Here is a 7773-nt window from a genome sequence, read left to right as displayed (position 1 = left end):
TATTTTTTGTCGAAATATTCATTATGAGATTTTGCATCTATCTAGCTGCCTTTATTTTAAGAAAATGTTTTCCCTACTTGTTCTTCAAAATTTTGTACCAAATGAAGGGGGAGCAACAAATCTGGTTGGTGAAATATGTTCCAAAGGCGACACTGCCATGTATCAAGGCCCACGACTCCATTACTGGACGACATACCGACATACACGGAACAAATGTTGAATTGGAACAGTAACACCAAATGGGGGATTGGTGCATTCGGTAGCAAAGTAGGAGGAATGTATTTGAAAGATGATATTGCCATGTATCAAATATTCATGTATTCTCCTATATCAAAGACAACATCCCGGAGACCTCAGTAACAACACAAGGGGGAAAACAAAGACTGTTAATGTAAAAGCATAACGATGCCTGATACCAAAAGTCTTGGCTTTCATTTGCAGTAATAGGACTGGGTAAATGTTGCACCACCTTATCAAACTAACACTTAGTATCAATGATTAGTTACAACTCAAAAATGAACCAAGAGTTTAAGCTGGAACAAAGTTGTTGAATATCAAAATCCATATTGAATGATCAAAATTTTGATTCAGGAGAAACCTTCAGACATGATTACAGAAGAACCACAAGAATCCCCTTAATGGTGCTGATATATGAACTAATATTAACTGTCAAATCTTCTGACTCAACAAATTCCTTGTTCCTAAATTTCTTCTTACCCATGATGAATCTCATCGCTGTTCCTGTTTGTTGTAACTTCAGAGTTTCAAACATCAGCGTCTCCAAAGGCGGCATGCGTCCCTGCTGCCTTTGTTCTTGCATTCGCCTACACCAATAACAAACCAGTGGTAAGTATTTCATATAACAGGAAGTTGTATTATCAAAGACGAGATACTCGAATGTAAATCCAACGGCTGAATTTATGTGGGTATTTTCTGCACATTCTGGAGATTGTTTTTACCAAGATTCCAAGAATCAGCTCATAGAAACCCTCAAATTCCCATTGGAAGATGTCAAGAGCCATTAGTGAAATAAATTCTTGTTGATGATTGATTCCAACCTCGAGTAAGACTTATCTCCACGAAATCTCGAGTCTACCCACAGATGTTTGCTATAGATGACACTTCTGGATTGTTACTCGATAAAATGGCACATCCTTTCTCGACCTAGTTTAAGATGGTTAAGCAGAAAAATCCAACAAAACTGATGTGTTGGTGTGTTGCAGTTCTTGTGAGCACACTCACTTTAAAAGAAAGAAAAGTAAAAGAAAGCAAGGAATGAAACTTCGGTTTCGGTGGAAATTTCGGTCGGTCCAAAAGTGGAAACGTTTCGTGGAAATGTTTCGGTCAGTGTGGAAGTTTTACAATTTACGGAAACGGTAGAAATATGTTGCAATTGAATTATTTATTGAAAATAAGACTTACAAAAAACATTTGTTATAAGGAGATGATGCAAGGGGCAAAAATGAAAAAAGGTTGATAGACTTTGTGAGAAAATCCGTTAGTTTGAGGGCTAATATGCAATAAAATAATTTATTTGGGGGCCAAAATTGAATTATTTGTTACAAATAACACCCAAAAAATAATAATGTTGTTGTGGGGGTTAATAATAGGGTCAATTTGTTAATGTTAGGGTTAATTTGCAATTTTATAGTCATAGTAGGGGGTTAAGTTTAACAAAAGCAAATTCAAAGGGGTGATAATTAATAACCCTTAAGAAACCCTAATAATACATAGACACAAATCTCAGCCGACATGTCCTTCTTCTTCTCTTTCTCTCTCTAGGGTTTGTTCTTGATTTTAAGAAGAGAAGAAGAAATTTGATACATATTTGGAAAGAAATAATGTAGATATATAAAGAAAAAATGAAGAAGATAGAGATGAAGGTAAGTATGATCTGATTTTGAGTTCTTAAGTTAGGGTTTCTGTAGATCTATTGGTTTTTTCCAGATCTGGATCAAAAAGTTCGAAATTTCACATGATTTTCGCCGAAATCATGCACGAAACTTCTGTAAGTGATATTTCGTTGCACTGATTTGAAAAACCGAAATGTTTCGACCGAAATATTTCGATTTTTCATTCCTTGAAAGAAAGACATATATCGTGAAGGTGGTGTCCCAACAGTTCAGATCCGAGAAAGGAAATGCTCAGAACTGCAACGACATTGAGAATTTCCGAATTCCAGTTATAAAACACGTCGACGCAGAACCAAATGGGTCCTAGATCTGGGTTATCCGGAAATTATATGCATTCGTATCCTTGTGTTAAATAGTAGTTAGATAATATACCATGTTGTGTTCCTGAAATGGGCATAGGTATCATAACCTTTTATCTAATAACATATATATTATAGACGAACACTTGACACTTCATAGAAGTAAAAGTTACATACCTCTGATATTCCTTAGTACGATTGATGAACTCACCTGAAAATAAAAGGTTACCTAGTGTAACACCCCAAATCCAGATTTCCACGTCGGCCGCCATGAAAACCTAAACTTAAAGCATTTTTCCGCAGAACAGTGAACACATACGATATACTCATCAAAGAGACAAATAACATCGAACATGAAGCTCAAAAGTAACAACAAATCAACTAATGAAACTTTACCAAGTTTCTCAAAACTCGCATGATGTCTCTAAATTATCGACACATAAGTCGGACAAGATCAAATAACGCAAAAAAATAAGTATTTAGGAGATCCAACTTTAAATAACTACCTAAAGAAAGAAATGAGACTACTACAGAAACTCCTCCAAGGCTAACTATGACTCAAGCAGGTGGCACTTCCCGATGCGAGCGGGTTCCTCCTCATATGCTGCATCTGATTGGAGTTCTAAATCATTGTAGTCAATAACTGAATGTTAATCTTCATCTCTCACGTGCTTCCAAAGCATCGATACATGGAATACGTTGTGCACTCCTGCCAAGCTTGTAGGCAAGTTAAGACGATAAGCTACTTTGTCTACCTTCTTAACAATCCTAAAAGGTCCAATTTATCTCAGAGCCAATTTTCCTTTCTTACCAAACCGTAAAACACCCTTCATAGGTGACACCTTCAACAAACCTCCTCTCCAACGATAAACTCCAAATCCCTACGTCGTTTGTCAGCATAACTCTTCTGACGACTTTGAGCTGCTTGGAGCTTACCTCGAATTAACACAATCTTTTAGAAGTGTCCCGAACCACTTCTGGTCCTTCTAGCTTAGCATCTCCTGCCTCAGTCCAACATAATGGTGATCGACAAGGTCTCCCATATAATGCCTCGAAAGGAGTCATGTCAATGCTAGATTGGTAACTATTATTATATGTGAACTCTACCAAAGGCAAGTGATCTTGGCAACTACCACCAAGATCTAGTATCGAGCACCGTAACATATCCCCGAGTTCTTTGTTGACTCTCTGTGTCTGCCCATCGGTCTGAGGGTGAAATGTTGTATTAAAATGTAATGATGTTCCCATAGACGCCTGGAAACTCTTCTAAAACCGAGAAGTAAAGGGAGAATCCCTATCTGACACATAGACACTGGCACTCCGTGCAACCTGACTATCTCCTTGATATAAAGTTGTGTCAGTCGATCTCCACTATCTGTCGTCTTCACTGGTAGGAAGTAAGCCGACTTAGTCAGCCTATCAACTATCACCCAAATGGCGTCAAAGCCTCGACTCGAGCGCGGTAAACCCGTGATGAAGTACATCGTTATATTTTCCCATTTTCACATGTTTAGCAACACTGGGTCTGTGGGTACAAATAATCTCTCGATATCTGAATCCGCCATCTTGCCCCATACCGAACTCCGTGTTCGGACTCTCTCATTGAAGATATTTGTTTCTAGTGCTACAAATCATCTATTTGTGCATTCACTATACGATCCAGCAAAGATGGTCTAACTACCACACTATCTAGAAATATCGAGTCAACTCCTGACCCAACAACATCAATATCATACATCGCCACATCTTCTAACTGTAGGGATTTTTATGCATCTAATACATTGCTAGTGTTGTTAGCGAAATCTCAAACATCTATATGTTTAACACTAGGTTACCAGGATCTATACATGAACATATCAATGAACTAGAACAGAAAGAAGATTACCTTAATAGCTTTCCCACGAACTAAATCCCGACCAGTATTCAGAAGATAAGAGCCCCAATTGTTGCTCATCTACTTGAGACACCGAGTGTATAACTTAAACTCCCTCCTTTCAGGCAGCTAGGACCTTCTTGAAGGTTGAGATGAAGAACTCCTTCTTCTTAACTAGATAATTGAGAAAACTCCTTTTTCTCTCTCAGACAACTCCCTCTCTCTCAGGGATTTTACACACTAAACTATTTTCTGTGTATTGTCTGTCCTCCTTTAGGTTGTCTAATTTGGTCCTTATATAGAAATCTCTAGAATAGGTATTTGACCCAAACTAGGATTACTAAAGTCTAATTATAAGTATTTTCCCAAAATACCTTTTAGGGTTCCCTCAGTGTGGCCTGCCAACATAGCCCTTTATGGGCTTCCTTGGCCGGCCCACTTAGGGCCTAACCGGCCATGAGATGTCTCTCCCCTTGCTTAGGTCGGCCATCACATGGTCGGCCCACCTAAAGCCTCCCCGGGTTTTCTTTAAGGCCCGGATGTGTTTATCTCTATTCGGACTCCTCCGAACCAATTGGTCTTACTTATAATGGATCCAATCCACTTACATGCCAGCCTATTACTAGTCAATTCTCTCCGTTTAAACCATCACTCTTATGTGTAACCTTTGTAGGATTCGGTCTATGTTAGCTGCGGATTACCGAAGTTATCCGAAGATCGTAGTTGGCTTCTAGCTAAGCATTACGACCCCTAATTGGACCGGACTAATGATCTTCCGAGTAAGGTCATTAAGATCCTATTCGCCAAATCGTACCCATTGACATCTTGGTCGAAGGACATTCCTTCCGAAGGATACCATTCCTTCTGACCGAGAAAATATATCCTTCAGTCTCCCACTTGTACTTAGAACAAGTTCAATGCTCGATTTCTATGTCTTTTCGTATCTCATCTGATGTGTCATATTCATCAGACTTTCTTGATCCCGAGAACAAACTGTCAAATCAAATGATTAACACTTAATCAATTTGAGCACGACCATGCATTTTTCAGTTGTTTCTCATCAAGTGGCCCGGAGATACTTTATCCTGATTTTACTCAGGAAGACATATTCCATTCTTGTACCCCCACTCAATCTTATGTCTATCCTGTCTCCCCCAGTAATCCGCCTTTATAACCACTTTTTACGGATGACGTTGGACGATACCAAAGTTCGACATTCCTTACATAAACTGAGCGAGTACTCATGTTTTGAGGAATCTCTCCAATTTGCTTAAATGAGAGTTATGACAATTCATGACTTCAACTTTTTGAAGTACTCTCACTTTGGCGGGTTTCCAGTGTATCATCTATACACCCATGAAGTTGACTTTGAATACTCCTATTCTCATAGCCCAAGAAACAGCGCTATCTTGTCAATCACTCGTGCTAGTCTTCTTAAGTCATTGTTGTCCAATTAATGACCTGGACTAGGGATAGTATAATGGTGTGTTTCCATGTTCACTTAGTAGGGTCTATTTCATTAGATCACGTATCTAATAAACCTACCTGGAACACTCCATTATTTTGGACTGTCGTCTAAATTCTAAACCACAATTTAGATGACGAAATAAACTGAGTTTATTTCGGATAACAGGAGTTTGTAAAATTTAAGCACCCGCGTAAACTCCTGTACGTTCTCAATTTTACAAGTCCCTTAGGATCTTCTACCTTGATCCTAATTCCTTAGATCCGTACATCCTCCATGTTCGTTCTAAGGTGACAGTTTAGTTACGTTTTCACTTCGCTTATCATTATCGTGCTTAAGAACGCTTTCGTAAGCTTTTATGATAATATCAGTTTCTTAAACTGAAATCAGTACTTCCTAAGTTCTAACTTTACTTTCTTATCAAGTAGAGTTAGCAACGACTCCCAGCATGAATATTCCTTTTCATCTGTTTGTCCTCCCTAAAAGATTCTTATCTTTATTTTCGAAAGATTGCTTTTATGACTTTCTTCAATCTATGGTTTCAGAGACTTGAGCCTGGATGCTCTAAGCATTCTAGGTTGTTCTCTGACATGTATGGGTGACGACATCTTTTGTACTCCAAATATTTTTCAGATGTGCGGGTAAACATCAATTATCTTCATGATCGATCTTATGTTTTAGACATAAGTGTTTATCTCATGTTCTGATTTCGCTCACTAGAATTTCTAAATTCCAAATTTTGCTTAGCAGTTTATCATGCGAGATGGGTATAATCTCTCTCTAAGAGTTTTTCTATTTAGATCTCTTCAAAACTCTTTCGAACGAGTCTTATCATCTCTTTGATCTATCGTAATAGAATTAGATGCCCAAATTAATTCACCTTCGCCTATTGTCCTATTGAGTCAGTTCTCTAACTGTTTTGACAAATCTTATTGTCTTCTCAACCTAGTATGTGTCCTACATACAGGACTTGAAACTAACTTGTTTCGCTCCCACTTACCTTCTTGTCGAACAAGACTTGACCATTCTTACTCTTATCTCTTTGAACTCACAGTCCAATTTCGGAGTGGTTCTGCTATTGTATTTTTTGAATCTTCCTAAGATTCATCCGGGGTTTTTGAGCAAATTTCGTTAAACTTCCTTAACTCCTTAAGAAGTTTCACGACGAGTAATTCCTTACTCCCATTATAGCGAGTAACCTCTTTACTTCTATTTGTTGCTTTATTCGAAACCATTCGAATATTTATTTTCCTCCCACTTGTCTTCTTTGAAAGACTCTTTCTTTCAAGTAATCACCATCGAAAGCAACAATCTAATTGTGTGTCGATGATTTTGTGAGAAAACCCCGTTATTTTTCTTTTGAAGAACCTATGTCTAACATGTTTTAGACTTTGAATAAAAGACTGGTTTTAGAACTCTTTCTAAAATCCATACTTGTATGAGATCATTTATTCACTATAGTTTTTTTAGGTTTTAGTGGGTCGGCAGATTTGTATTAGACTTTTATGTTTTAGAAGATTTATGACTTTTAGACATGTGATCTCGTCATATTCTTTAGTCAAATTGATCCTTTACTTGATTTAGGTTTAGTTTTCAAAACTTTTCCTATAATCTAGTTCTTAGTCTATTCTAGTCACCTTAATCATAGTTTCATGTCTAACATGAGTTTCTATGATTAATTGACCTCTGTTTTGTCATAAGAGATTTTGTCAAATTTGTTTGCCTAGACCATGATTAACTGTCGTTGAGAGATTAATGATCAAACAACTCTAGTTTCATTCATGTTCATTCAAATTTATTTGACTAGATTAGAATAACTAAGTTGAATCGTTTGGTATAATTAAGAACATCATAAAATACTAAGTACTTTATTTATTTCCATAATCTCATTACAGAGTCAATGTTCGAAAAAGAAAAAGAAAACTTTAAACAAATTAAAGTAATGCCTATGGAGTCTATGATCCTTCTCGAGCTTTTCTAGCAACTCTTGCTTCCTTAGCTTTTGACAGGTTCATCTCCTCTTCAATAAATACTCAGCTCCAATTTGCTCCTGTCATTCATAATGATAAGAGCTTTTTAGGTATCCTATACCTTAAAGAAGGAAATAGTATTTAATTGAATCAACTTTTAATAATTTTTACCTTATCCGAAGCTTCCAGCTCCGTTGTTTAATTCTTCCAAGTATCGCGGGCAATCTCTTATCTGGATATGAGATGTGCTACC

This window comes from Eschscholzia californica, unplaced genomic scaffold (assembly GCF_041429995.1).
Source record: "Eschscholzia californica isolate CP2 unplaced genomic scaffold, dmEscCali1.0.p SCAF_3, whole genome shotgun sequence".
NCBI classification, from domain to species: domain Eukaryota; kingdom Viridiplantae; phylum Streptophyta; class Magnoliopsida; order Ranunculales; family Papaveraceae; genus Eschscholzia; species Eschscholzia californica.
The sequence above is the reverse complement of the archived record's forward strand: the minus strand, read 5'-3'. Positions refer to the sequence as shown.